This window comes from Carcharodon carcharias, chromosome 14, assembly GCF_017639515.1.
Source record: "Carcharodon carcharias isolate sCarCar2 chromosome 14, sCarCar2.pri, whole genome shotgun sequence".
Classification (NCBI taxonomy): Eukaryota; Metazoa; Chordata; class Chondrichthyes; order Lamniformes; family Lamnidae; genus Carcharodon; species Carcharodon carcharias.
In genome coordinates this window covers 94,323,224-94,338,272 of record NC_054480.1, presented here as the reverse complement: position 1 = coordinate 94,338,272, position 15,049 = coordinate 94,323,224, and positions in this window count along the sequence as shown.

The window sequence follows — 15,049 nt, the reverse complement described above, 5'->3', positions numbered from 1 at the left end:
GTTACTTGCAACTTATCAGCCCAAGCCTGAATATTCTCCAGGGATTGCTGCTTAGGACACAGACTGCATCAGTATCTGAGGAGTTGTGAATGGTACAGAACATTGTGCAATCATCAGCAAACATCCCCTTCTGAATTTATGATGGAGGAAGGTCATTGATGAAGCAGCTAAAGATGGTTGGGACGAGGACACTGCTCTGAAGAACTCCTGCATTAATGTCTTGGGGTTGAGATAATTGACTTCAACAACCACAACCATCTCGCTTTGTGCTAGGTGGAGAGTTGCTGCTGTACAGAGGGATCTGGGTGTTCTCGTACACAAATCACTAAAAGTCAGCTTGCAGGTACAAGTATGTAGGAAGGCATTTAGAATGTTGGCCTTTATTGAAAAGGGGATAGAGTATAAAAGTAGGGAAGTCTTGCTACCGCTGTATCATTTCGGTCTCATTATTTAAGGAAGGATATACTTGCATTGAAGATAATACAGAGAAGGTTCACAATTGATTCCTGAGTTGAAGGGGTTTATCTTCTGAGGAAAGATTGAGCAGGTTGGGCCTATACTCCGTTTAGAAGAATGGCAGGTGATCTTATTGAAACATATAGGATTTTGAGGGGGCTTGACAGGATAGATGTTGAGAGGATGTGCCCTCTCATGGGGGAACCTTGAACAAGTACACAGTTTCAAAATATCTCTCTCTCCGATTTAAGATGGGAATGAGGAGGAATTTCTTCTCTCAGATGGTCCTTAATCTTTTTAATTCTTTCCCCCAGAGTGCAATGGAGGCAGTTTCTTTCAGTTCAAATAATATTCTGCTTTTCTGTTCTTCCCACCAAAGTGGACAACCTCACAATTTTCCACGTTATATTGCACCTGCTAAATTTTTACCACTCAACTAACTTATCTATGTCCCTTTCCAGAATTTTCGCTCCTGTGTTGGGTGTGCAGAGTTAGGACATTTCCCTGCTCCACAAACCAAACCCAAGATAAAAGACCCAGAAGTTGGGGTTTCATTCCAGGGTTGTGGGTTGGTTAGAAGTCAGGCCTGCCTGCTGCTGCCGCCCACCCCCCAACCTCCACCCCCGGGTATGGAGGCGAGCTATCACCCCCAACACCATGAGCTCGTCTCGTGTAGTAATGGGCGGAATCGTCCCAGATTTGCACTAAGTGTGGGAGCAGGTGGGAAAAGCGATGTTTTACCCCCCGGTCGCAATGGTGGCTTCTCACGCTGTATCATTCCAATTCCACGCATCAATTATACATTCCCGAGAAACACGCCATTTTGATGGCAGGCGGGCTCTCATTCGCCTGCCACGCCATCACCTCGCCACTTTGTCACACCAGACGCCATATTTAAAGTGCCACCATGCACACACCTCTCAGTGCTTCCAGCGCAGGGCTGCTGCCAGAAGACATGGTGCCGAAAGGCAAAAAGACTGCAGCCCCCAGGTCAAATGAAAAATCCTAGAGCACGTTTTGGACACTGTGGGGGCCTGCTGTGATGTCCTCTACCCCTGCTCTGGCCACAGAATGGGCAGCAACATCAGCAATCCAGCATGGGAGGTGGTGGCAGCGATGGTCAGCACCAAAGCCCAGCAAAAAAGAGAACATCACAGATCACGTTATCTCAAATGATCACAGATAGCAGTCAGCAGCTGCCTCCACCTCCACTGTGGATGTCCAGGAAGCACCAAGATGTAGCGGCAGAGTTAGGAAGGTTAAGAAGATGTCGTTGCACAGCCTGGGCACAGGTGTTAATAACTTGTACAAAGTGTTCACTATTGTAAATAAACTCCCAAGAATGTCTCCCTGCCTATGGTTCCTTGTTACGATGAGCAGTGTTTGTGTCACTCAGATGTGAAACCTTTCTGCACAAAATAAAGGCAGGTGTCTCAGTCCAGGGCCTCTTCCCTGTGCTTTGTGCAGCCTTCAGACCAAAGTGATGGTCCAGCCTCACTTTCCCTGGAAACATTACTGATGCCTGCACTTCAGCTGCGCTGGTCATTGCTGCCAGAATGTAGTGGGCAGCCATCACAGAATTCGTCATTCTCACTGTGTGCTCTCAGCATCTTTAAGATGGGGCTGGCCCCCCATCACACCAGCACCTGTTACCAGTGACACTGTGTTCCTGAAGGGCTGAGGTGCTGAAGGCTGACAAAGGATCAGGTGCAATTAAAGTTTCACAGCTGCTTGTCTATAACATGAATTACCTGGAAAAACTTAGCAGGTCTGGCAGCATCGGCGGAGAAGAGTTGACGTTTCGAGTCCTCATGACCCTTCAACAGAACTAGGTGAATCCAATTCCTCTCCTTGGATTCCTCTTTTCTTCTCCGCCGATGCTGACAGACTGCTGAGTTTTTCCAGGTAATTCTGTTTTTGTTTTGGATTTCCAGCATCTGCAGTTTTTTGTTTTTATGTCTATAACATGACCCTGATCACAAACCACAAGCAAGCTGCCCTCGGCCAGACAGGAGTCAGACATTTACAGAGGCTATGTGAGGATTTATGGAGCGTTCTCACTGTATGTTGTCATTATACTCCTGGAATCGACTATTAGGGCCTCTGCTGCGTCTCCATAACAGGAGCATTCTCACAGACGGTTATGTGCACTGCTATAAGTCAGGCTGGAGCCAAACATTCATAGATGCAATGCGAGATTCTAGGGTGTCTCCTCAATACATGTCGTCGTCATCATCCTCCACAAATCTAGCAGTTATGAGGGCCTTCCAAGCACAACCATCTTGTCTGGCCAGTGCGATGGCCTCATCGCCATCTTTGTTGCCTTTGAGGGCATCCTCACCTTCAGCCCCATCGATATCCTCCTCATTGGAGGAGACCTCCAGCTCCTCCATCTCCTCCTCAGCCAGATCTCCTCCCTGTTGCAGAGCCAGGTTGTAAAGGGGGCAGCAGATGACGACGATGTGTGACACCCTCTGCACACTGTATTGCAGGGCTCCAGCAGACTGGTCCAGGCACTGGAAGCTCATCTTCAGCATCCCGATGGTTTGCTCCACCAAGGATGACTTGGGCCCTAGTAGTTTTTCTCTAGTGATAATAATTGTTTTAAGTTCAACTTCCCTTTAGCCTTTCAATTTTCAATTATTCTTGGGATGCTTTTTCTGTCTTCTACTTTGAAGACAGCTGCAAAATACTTGTTCACTGTCTCTGCCATTTCCTTGTTTCTCATTATTAATTCTCCAGTCTCACCTTCTAAGGGATCAAAGTTTACTTTTGTTTTTTTTCATAGACTTTGTCAGGAAGATATTAATGTAAATAATGTTATTGGAAATTATTTTAAATTGCACTTGTAATGGGGCGCGCGTGCTTCTGCGCGCGCGCGTCTTTGTGTGTGTGCGTGCGCGTCTTTGTGCGTGCATGCGTTTTGTGCATGCGTGCGTTTTGTGCGTGCGTGCTTTTTGTGAGTGCGTGCGTGCGTTCATGGTGCTTGCGTGTGCGTGTGTGTTTTGTGCGTGCGTGTTGCATGCGCATGCATGCGTGTCTTGCGCGTGCGTGTTTTGCGCGTGCATGCGTGTTTTGCCCATGCTTGCGTGTTTTGCGCATGCGTGCGTGTTTTGCGCGTGCATGCGTGTTTTGCGCGTGCGTGCGTGTTGTGCGTGTTTTGCGGGTGCGTGCGTGTTTTGCACGTGCGTGCGTGTTTTGTGCGTGCGTGCGTGTTTTGTGCGTGCGTGTGTTTTGTGCATGTGTGTGTGTTTTTATATATGTGTGTGTGTGTTTTTATATATGTGTGTGTGTGTGCGTGTGTGTGTTTTTATATATGTGTGTGTGTGTGCGTGTGTGTGTTTTTATATGTGCGTGTGTGAGTGTGTGTGTTTTTATATGTGTGTGTGTGTGTGTTTATATATGTGTGTGTGTGTGTTTTTATATATGTGTGCGTGTGTGTGTTTTATATATGTGTTTGTGTGTTTATATATGTGTGTGTGTTTATATGTGTGTGTGTGTGTTTTTATATGTGTGTGTGTGTGTGTGTTTTTATATATATATGTGTGTGTGTGTTTTTATATATATGTGTGTGTGTGTTTTTATATGTGTGTGTGTGTTTTTATATATATGTGTGTGTGTGTTTTTTTATATATGTGTGTGTGTGTGTGTTTTTATATATATATGTGTGTGTGTGTGTGTGTTTTTATATGTGTGTGTGTGTGTGTTTATATATGTGTGTGTGTGTTTTTATATATGTGTGTGTGTGTGTTTTTATATATGTGCGTGTGTGTGTGTTTTTATATATGTGTGTGTGTGTTTTTTTATGTATGTGTGTGTGTGTTTTTATATATGTGTGTGTGTGTGTGTTTTTATATATATGTGTGCGTGTGTTTTTATATATGTGTGTGTGTGTGTTTTTATATATATATGTGTGTGTGTGTGTGTGTGTGTGTTTTTATATATATGTGTGTGTGTGGGTGTGTTTATATATGTGTGTGTGTGTGTGTGGGTGTGTTTATATATGTGTGTGTGTGTGTTTTTATATATGTATGTGTGCATGTGTCTTTTTATATATGTGTGTGTGTGTGTTTTTATATGTGTGTGTGTGTGTTTTTATATATGTGTGTGTGTTTTTATCTATGTTTGTGTGTGTGTGTTTTTATATATGTGTTTGTGTGTTTTTTATATATATGTGTGTGTGTGTGTTTTTATGCATGTGTGTGTGTGTTTTTATATATGTGTGTGTGTGTTTCTGTGTTTTTATATATGTGTGTGTGTGTGTGTTTATATATGTGGGTGTGTGTGTGTTTATATATATGTGTGTGTGTGTGTGTGTGTGTGTGTTTGTGCGTTTTTATATATGTGTGTGTGTGTTTTTATATATGTGTGTGTGTGTTTTTATATATGTGTGTGTGTGTGTGTTTTTATATATGTGTGTGTGTGTGTTTTAATATGTGAGTGTGTGTGTGTTTTTATATGTGTGTGTGTGTGTGTTTTTATATGTGTGTGTGTCTTTTTATGTGTCTGTGTGTGTGTTTTTATATGTGTGTGTGTGTGTGTTTATATGTCTGCGTGTGTGTCTGTGTTTTTAAATGTGTCTGTGTGTGTGTTTTTATATGGGGGTGTGTGTGTGTGTTTTTATGTGTCTGTGTGTGTGTTTTTATATGTGTGTGTGTGTGTGTGTGTTTATATGTTTGCGTGTGTGTCTGTGTTTTTAAATGTGTCTGTGTGTGTGTTTTTATATGGGGGTGTGTGTGTGTGTTTTTATTTTGTGTGTGTGTGTGTTTTTATACGTGTGTGTGTGTGTATTTATATGTGTGTGTGTGTGTGTTTTTATAAGTGTATTTGTGTTTTTATATGTGTGTGTGTGTTTTTATATGTGTGTGTGTGTGTGTGTTTTTATATGTGTGTGTGTGTGTTTTTATATGTGTCTGTGTGTGTGTGTGTGTGTGTATTTATATGTGTGTGCGTGTGTGTGTTTTTATTTGTGTGTGTGTCTGTTTCTGTGTGTTTTTATATGTGTGTGTGTGTTTTTATATGTGGGTGTGTGTGTGTATTTATATGTGTGTGAGTGTGTGTGTGTGTGTGTGTTTTTATATGTGTGTGTGTGTGTGTGTGTTTATATGTGTGTGTGTGTGTGTTTATATGTGTGTGTGTGTATGTGTGTGTTATTATATATATGTGTGTGTGTGTGTGTTTTTATATATGTGTGAGTGTGTGTATGTGCGTTTTTATATATGTCTGTGTGTTTTTATATATGTGTGTGTGTTTTTATATATGTGTGTGTGTGTTTTTATATATGTGTGTGTGTGTGTGTGTGTTTTTATATATGTGTGTGTGTGTGTGTTTTTATATATGTGTGTGTGTTTTTATATATGTGTGTGTGTGTGTGTTTTTATATATGTGTGTGTGTGTGTGTTTTTAGATGTGTGTGTGTGTGTGTTTTTATATATGTGTGTGTGTGTGTGTTTTTATATGTGTGCGGGTGTGTGTGTGTGTTTTTATATTTGTGTCTGTGTGTGTGCGTGCGTTTTTATATATGTGTGTGTCAGTGTGTGTGTTTTTATATATGTGTGTGTGTGTTTTTATGTATGTGTGTGTGTGTGTGTTTTCATATATGTGTGTGTGTGTGGGTGTGTGTGTTTTTATATATATGTGTGTGTGTGTGTGTTATATGTGTGTGTGTGTGTTTTTATATGTGTGTGTGTGTGTGTTTTTATGTGTGTGTGTTTTTTTTTATATGTGTGTGTGTGTTTTTAGATGTGTGTGTGTGTGTGTTTTTATATGTGTGTGTGTGTTTTTATATGTGTGTGTGTGTTTTTATATGTATGTGTGTGTGTGCCTTTTTATATGTGTGTGTGTGTGTGTTTATATTTGTGTGTGTGTGTTTTTTAATGTGTTTGTGTGTGTGTGTGTTTTTAAATGTGTGTGTGTGTGTTTTTATATGTGTGTGTGTGTTTTTATATGGGTGTGTGTGAGTGTTTTTATGTGTGTGTGTGTGTGTGTGTTTATATGTGTGTGTGTGTTTTTATATGTGTGTGTGTGTGTTTTTATGTGTGTGTGTGTGTTTTTATATGTGTGTGTGTGTGTGTGTGTTTTCATATGTCTGCGTGTGTGTGTGTGTTTTTAAATGTGTCTGTGTGTGTGTTTTTATAAGTGTGTGTGTGTGTGTTTTTATATGGGTGTGTGTGTGTGTTTTTATTTTGTGTGTGTGTGTGTTTTTATACGTGTGTGTGTGTGTGTTTTTATATGTGTGTGTGTGTGTGTGTTTTTATATGGGTGTGTGTGTTTTTATATGTGTGTGTGTGTTTGTTTTTATATGTGTGTGTGTGTGTTTTTATATGTGTGTGTGTGTTTTTATATGTATGTGTGTGTGTGTCTTTTTATATGTGTGTGTGTGTGTGTTTATATTTGTGTGTGTGTGTGTTTTGTATATGTGTGTGTGTGTGTTTTTAGATGTGTGTGTGTGTGTGTTTTTATATGTGTGTGTGTGTGTTTTTATATGTGTGTGTGTGTTTTTATATGTGTGTGTGTGTGTGTCTTTTTATATATGTGTGTGTGTGTGTTTATATTTGTGTGTGTGTGTTTTTTAATGTGTTTGTGTGTGTGTGTTTTTAAATGTGTGTGTGTGTGTTTTTATATGTGTGTGTGTGTGTGTTTTTATATGGGTGTGTGTGTGTGTGTTTTTATGTGTGTGTGTGTGTGTGTTTTTATATGTATGTGTGTGTTTTTATATGTGTGTGTGTGTGTTTTTATGTGTGTGTGTGTGTGTTTTTATATGTGTGTGTGTGTGTTTTTATATGTCTGCGTGTGTGTGTGTGTTTTTAAATGTGTCTGTGTGTGTGTTTTTATAAGTGTGTGTGTGTGTGTTTTTATATGGGTGTGTGTGTGTGTTTTTATTTTGTGTGTGTGTGTGTTTTTATACATGTGTGTGTGTGTGTTTTTATATGTGTGTGTGTGTGTGTTTTTATATGTGTGTGAGTGTTTCTATATGTGTGTGTGTGTGTGTGCTTTTATATGTGTGTGTGTGTGTGTGTTTTTATATGTGTGTGTGTGTGTGTGTGTTTTTATATGTGTGTGTGTGTGTTTTTATATGTGTGTGTGTCTGTTTCTGTGTGTTTTTATTTGTGTGTGTGTGTGTTTTTATATGTGTGTGTGTGTTTTTATATGTGTGTGAGTGTGTGTGTGTTTTTATATGTGTGTGTGTGCGTGTGTTTATATGTGTGTGTGTGTTTTTATATATGTGTGTGTGTGTTTTTATATATGTGTGTGTGTGTGTTTTTATATATGTGTGTGTGTGTTTTTATATATGTGTGTGTGTGTTTTTATATATGTGTGTGTGTGTGTGTTTTTATATATGTGTGTGAGTGTGTGTGTTTTTATATGTGTGTGTGTGTGTTTTTATATATGTGTGTGTGTGTGTGTTTTTATATGTGTGCGGGTGTGTGTGTGTGTGTGCGTGTGTTTTTATATATGTGTGTGTCAGTGTGTGTGTTTTTATATATGTGTGTGTGTGTTATATATGTGTGTGTGTGTTTTTATATGTGTGTGTGTGTGTGTTTTTATGTGTGTGTGTGTGTTTTTATGTGTGTGTGTGTGTTTTTTATATGTGTGTGTGTGTTTTTAGATGTGCGTGTGTGTGTGTGTTTTTATATGTGTGTGTGTGTGTTTTTATATGTGTGTGTGTGTTTTTTTTATATGTATGTGTGTGTGTGTGTTTTTATATATGGGTGTGTGTGTGTGTGTTTTATATATGTGTGTGTGTGTTTATATATGTGTGTGTGTTTTTATATGTGTGTGTGTGTGTGTTTTTATATGTGTGTGTGCGTGTGTGTGTGTGTTTTTATATATATGTGTGTGTGTGTGTGTTTATATATATGTGTGTGTGTGTGTTTATATATGTGTGTGTGTGTGTTTTTATATATGTGTGTGTGTGTGTGTTTATATATGTGTGTGTGTGTTTTTATATATGTGTGTGTGTGTTTTTATAAGTGTGTGTTTGTGTGTTTTATATATATGTGTGTGTGTGTTTTTATATATGTGTGTGTGTTTTTATATATGTGTGTGTGTGTTTTTATATATGTGTGTGTGTGTTTTTATATATGTGTGTGTGTGTGTGTTTTTATATATGTGTGTGTGTGTGTTTTTATATATGTGTGTGTGTGTTTTTATATGTGTGTGTGTGTTTTTATATATGTGTGTGTGTGTTTTTATATGTGTGTGTGTGTTTTTATATGTGTGTGTGTGTTTTTATGTGTGTGTGTGTGTTTTTATATGTGTGTGTGTGTGTTTTTATATGTCTGCGTGTGTGTGTGTGTTTTTAAATGTGTCTGTGTGTGTGTTTTTATATGTGTGTGTGTGTGTGTGTTTTTATATGGATGTGTGTGTGTGTGTGTTTTTATTTTGTGTGTGTGTGTGTGTTTTTATACATGTGTGTGTGTGTTCTTATATGTGTGTGTGTGTGTGTGTGCGTTTTTATATGTGTGTGTGTGTTTTTATATGTGTGTGTGTGTGTGTGCGTGCGTTTTTATATATGTGTGTGTGAGTGTGTGTGTTTTTATATATGTGTGTGTGTGTTTTTATGTATGTGTGTGTGTGTGTGTTTTCATATATGTGTGTGTGTGTGGGTGTGTGTGTTTTTATATATATGTGTGTGTGTGTGTGTTATATGTGTGTGTGTGTGTTTTTATATGTGTGTGTGTGTGTGTTTTTATGTGTGTGTGTTTTTTTTTTATATATGTGTGTGTGTTTTTTTTATATGTGTGTGTGTGTTTTTAGATGTGTGTGTGTGTGTGTTTTTATATGTGTGTGTGTGTGTTTTTATATGTGTGTGTGTGTTTTTATATGTATGTGTGTGTGTGCCTTTTTATGTGTGTGTGTGTGTGTTTATATTTGTGTGTGTGTGTTTTTTAATGTGTTTGTGTGTGTGTGTGTTTTTAAATGTGTGTGTGTGTGTTTTTATATGTGTGTGTGTGTGTGTTTTTATGTGTGTGTGTGTGTGTGTGTTTATATGTGTGTGTGTGTTTTTATATGTGTGTGTGTGTGTTTTTATGTGTGTGTGTGTGTTTTTATATGTGTGTGTGTGTGTGTGTGTTTTCATATGTCTGCGTGTGTGTGTGTGTTTTTAAATGTGTCTGTGTGTGTGTTTTTATAAGTGTGTGTGTGTGTGTTTTTATATGGGTTTGTGTGTGTGTTTTTATTTTGTGCGTGTGTGTGTTTTTATACGTGTGTGTGTGTGTGTTTTTATATGTGTGTGTGTGTGTGTTTTTATATGGGTGTGTGTGTTTTTATATGTGTGTGTGTGTTTGTTTTTATATGTGTGTGTGTGTGTTTTTATATGTGTGTGTGTGTTTTTATATGTATGTGTGTGTGTGTCTTTTTATATGTGTGTGTGTGTGTGTTTATATTTGTGTGTGTGTGTGTTTTGTATATGTGTGTGTGTGTGTTTTTAGATGTGTGTGTGTGTGTGTTTTTATATGTGTGTGTGTGTGTGTTTTTATATGTGTGTGTGTGTTTTTATATGTATGTGTGTGTGTCTTTTTATATGTGTGTGTGTGTGTGTTTATATTTGTGTGTGTGTGTTTTTTAATGTGTTTGTGTGTGTGTGTTTTTAAATGTGTGTGTGTGTGTTTTTATATGTGTGTGTGTGTGTGTTTTTATATGGGTGTGTGTGTGTGTGTTTTTATGTGTGTGTGTGTGTGTGTTTTTATATGTATGTGTGTGTTTTTATATGTGTGTGTGTGTGTTTTTATGTGTGTGTGTGTGTGTTTTTATATGTGTGTGTGTGTGTTTTTATATGTCTGCGTGTGTGTGTGTGTTTTTAAATGTGTCTGTGTGTGTGTTTTTATAAGTGTGTGTGTGTGTGTTTTTATATGGGTGTGTGTGTGTGTTTTTATTTTGTGTGTGTGTGTGTTTTTATACATGTGTGTGTGTGTGTTTTTATATGTGTGTGTGTGTGTTTTTATATGTGTGTGAGTGTTTCTATATGTGTGTGTGTGTGTGTGCTTTTATATGTGTGTGTGTGTGTGTGTGTTTTTATATGTGTGTGTGTGTGTGTGTGTTTTTATATGTGTGTGTGTGTTTTTATATGTGTGTGTGTCTGTTTCTGTGTGTTTTTATTTGTGTGTGTGTGTTTTTATATGTGTGTGTGTGTTTTTATATGTGTGTGAGTGTGTGTGTGTTTTTATATGTGTGTGTGTGCGTGTGTTTATATGTGTGTGTGTGTTTTTATATATGTGTGTGTGTGTTTTTATATATGTGTGTGTGTGTGTGTTTTTATATATGTGTGTGTGTGTTTTTATATATGTGTGTGTGTGTTTTTATATATGTGTGTCTGTGTGTGTTTTTATATATGTGTGTGAGTGTGTGTGTTTTTATATGTGTGTGTGTGTGTTTTTATATATGTGTGTGTGTGTGTTTTTATATGTGTGCGGGTGTGTGTGTGTGTGTGCGTGTGTTTTTATATATGTGTGTGTCAGTGTGTGTGTTTTTATATATGTGTGTGTGTTATATATGTGTGTGTGTGTTTTTATATGTGTGTGTGTGTGTGTTTTTATGTGTGTGTGTGTGTTTTTATGTGTGTGTGTGTGTTTTTTATATGTGTGTGTGTGTTTTTAGATGTGCGTGTGTGTGTGTGTTTTTATATGTGTGTGTGTGTGTTTTTATATGTGTGTGTGTGTTTTTTTTATATGTATGTGTGTGTGTGTGTTTTTATATATGGGTGTGTGTGTGTGTGTTTTATATATGTGTGTGTGTTTTTATATGTGTGTGTGCGTGTGTGTGTGTGTTTTTATATATATGTGTGTGTGTGTGTGTTTATATATATGTGTGTGTGTGTGTTTATATATGTGTGTGTGTGTGTGTTTTTATATATGTGTGTGTGTGTGTGTTTATATATGTGTGTGTGTGTTTTTATATAAGTGTGTGTGTGTTTTTATAAGTGTGTGTTTGTGTGTTTTATATATATGTGTGTGTGTGTTTTTATATATGTGTGTGTGTTTTTATATATGTGTGTGTGTGTTTTTATATATGTGTGTGTGTGTTTTTATATATGTGTGTGTGTGTGTGTTTTTATATATGTGTGTGTGTGTGTTTTTATATATGTGTGTGTGTGTTTTTATATATGTGTGTGTGTGTTTTTATAAGTGTGTGTTTGTGTGTTTTATATATATGTGTGTGTGTGTTTTTATATATGTGTGTGTGTTTTTATATATGTGTGTGTGTTTTTATATATGTGTGTGTGTGTTTTTATATATGTGTGTGTGTGTGTGTTTTTATATATGTGTGTGTGTGTGTTTTTATATATGTGTGTGTGTGTTTTTATATGTGTGTGTGTGTTTTTATATATGTGTGTGTGTGTTTTTATATGTGTGTGTGTGTTTTTATATGTGTGTGTGTGTTTTTATGTGTGTGTGTGTGTTTTTATATGTGTGTGTGTGTGTTTTTATATGTCTGCGTGTGTGTGTGTGTTTTTAAATGTGTCTGTGTGTGTGTTTTTATATGTGTGTGTGTGTGTGTGTTTTTATATGGATGTGTGTGTGTGTGTGTTTTTATTTTGTGTGTGTGTGTGTGTTTTTATACATGTGTGTGTGTGTTCTTATATGTGTGTGTGTGTGTGTGCGTTTTTATATGTGTGTGTGTGTTTTTATATGTGTGTGTGTGTGTGTGCGTGCGTTTTTATATATGTGTGTGTGAGTGTGTGTGTTTTTATATATGTGTGTGTGTGTTTTTATGTATGTGTGTGTGTGTGTGTTTTCATATATGTGTGTGTGTGTGGGTGTGTGTGTTTTTATATATATGTGTGTGTGTGTGTGTTATATGTGTGTGTGTGTGTTTTTATATGTGTGTGTGTGTGTGTGTGTTTTTATATGGATGTGTGTGTGTGTGTGTTTTTATTTTGTGTGTGTGTGTTTTTATACATGTGTGTGTGTGTTCTTATATGTGTGTGTGTGTGTGTGCGTTTTTATATGTGTGTGTGTGTTTTTATATGTGTGTGTGTGTGTGTTTTTATATGTGTGTGTGTGTGTTTTTATATGTGTGTGTGTCTGTGTGTGAGTGTTTCTATATGTGTGTGTGTGTGTGTGTTTTTATATGTGTGTGTGTGTGTGTGTTTTTATATGTGTCTGTGTGTGTGTTTTTATATGTGTGTGCGTGTGTGTGTTTTTATTTGTGTGTGTGTCTGTTTCTGTGTGTTTTTATATGTGTGTGTGTGTGTGTGTTATATATGTATGTGTGTGTGTGTGTGTTTTTATATGTGTGTGTGTATGTTTTTATGTGTGTGTGTGTGTGTTTTTTATATGTGTGTGTGTGTGTGTTTTTAGATGTGTGTGTGTGTTTTTATATGTGTGTGTGTGTTTTTATATGTATGTGTGTGTGTGCCTTTTAATATGTGTGTGTGTGTGTGTTTATATTTGTGTGTGTGTTTTTTAATGTGTTTGTGTGTGTGTGTGTGTGTTTTTAAATGTGTGTGTGTGTGTTTTTATATATGTGTGTGTGTATGTTTTTATATGGGTGTGTGTGTGTGTGTTTTTATGTGTGTGTGTGTTTTTATATGTGTGTGTGTGTTTTTATATGTGTGTGTGTGTGTTTTTATGTGTGGGTGTGTGTGTTTTTATATGTGTGTGTGTGTGTTTTTATATGTCTGCGTGTGTGTGTGTGTTTTTAAATGTGTCTGTGTGTGTGTTTTTATAAGTTTGTGTGTGTGTGTTTTTATATGGGTGTGTGTGTGTGTGTTTATTTTGTGTGTGTGTGTGTGTTTTTATACATGTGTGTGTGTGTTTGTTTTTATATGTGCGTGTGTGTGTTTTTATATGTGTGTGTGTCTGTGTATGAGTGTTTCTATATGTGTGTGTGTGTGTGATTTTATATGTGTGTGTGTGTGTGTGTGTGTTTTTATATGTGTGTGTGTGTGTTTTTATATGTGTGTGTGTGTGTGTTTTTATATGTGTGTGTGTCTGTTTCTGTGTGTTTTTATATGTGTGTGTTTGTGTGTTTTTATGTGTGTGTGTGTGTGTTTTTATATATGTGTGAGTGTGTGTGTGTGCGTTTTTATATATGTGTCTGTGTGTTTTTATATATGTGTGTGTGTTTTTATATATGTGTGTGTGTGTTTTTATGTGTGTGTGTGTGTGTTTTTATATATGTGTTTGTGTGTGTGTTTTTATATGTGTGTGTGTGTGTGTGTGTTTTAATATGTGTGTATGTGTGTTTTTATATGTGTGTGTGTGTTTTTATATGTGTGTGTGTCTGTTATAAGTGTGTGTGTGTGTTTTTATGTGTGTGTGTGTGTATTTATATGTGTGTGTGTGTGTGTGTTTTTATATGTGTGTGTGTGTGTGTGTGTTCTTATATGTGTGTGTGTGTGTTTTTATATGTGTGTGTGTGTCTGTTTTATATGTGTGTGTGTGTGTGTGTTTTTATATGTGTGTGTGGGTGTGTGTGTGTGTTTTTATATGTGTGCGGGTGTGTGTGTGTGTGTTTTTATATGTGTGTGTGTGTGCGCGTGTGTTTTTATATATGTGTGTGTGAGTGTGTTTGTTTTTATATATGTGTGTGTGTGTGTTTTTATGTATGTGTGTGTGTGTGTGTGTTTTTATATATGTGTGTGTGTGTGGGTGTGTGTGTTTTTATATATATATGTGTGTGTGTGTGTTATATATGTGTGTGTGTGTGTGTTTTTATATGTGTGTGTGTGTGTGTTTTTATGTGTGTGTGTGTGTGTGTGTTTTTTATATGTGCGTGTCTTTTTAGATGTGTGTGTGTGTGTTTTTATATGTGCGTGTGTGTGTTTTTATATGTGTGTCTGTGTATGTTTTTATATGTATGTGTGTGTGTCTTTTTATATGTGTGTGTGTGTTTATATTTGTGTGTGTGTTTTTTAATTGGTTTGTGTGTGTGTGTGTGTGTTTTTTTAAATGTGTGTGTGTTTTTATATGGGTGTGTGTGTGTTATTATGTGTGTGTGTGTTTTTATATTTGTGTGTGTGTGTGTTTTTATATGTGTGTGTGTGTTTTTATGTGTGTGTGTGTGTGTTTTTATCAGTGTGTGTGTGTTTTTATATGTGTGTGTGTCTGTGTGTGAGTGTTTCTATGTGTGTTTGTGTGTGTGTGTTTTTATATGTGTTTGTGTGTGTGTGTGTTTTTATATGTGTGTGTGTGTGTTCATATATGTGTGTGTGTGTGTGTGTTTTTATATGTGTGTGTGTCTGTTTCTGTGTGTTTTTATATGTGTGTGTGTGTTTTTATATGTGTGTGTGTGTGTTTTTATATGTGTGTGAGTGTGTGTGTGTGTGTGTTTTTATATGTGTGTGTGTGTGTGTTTATATATGTGTGTGTGTGTGTTTATATGTGTGTGTGTGTGTTTTCATATGTGTGTGTGTGTGTGTTTTTATATGTGTGTATGTGTGTGTGTGTTTTTATATGTGTGTGTGTGTGTTTTTATATGTGTGTGTTTGTTTGTTTTTATGCGTGTGTGTGTGTTTTTATATGTGTGTGTTTTTTTATATGTGTGTGTGTGTGTTTTTATATGTCTTTGTGTGTGTGTGTTTTTATATGTGTGTGTGTGCGTTTTTATATCTGCGTGTGTGTGTGTGTGTTTTTATATGTGTGTGTAT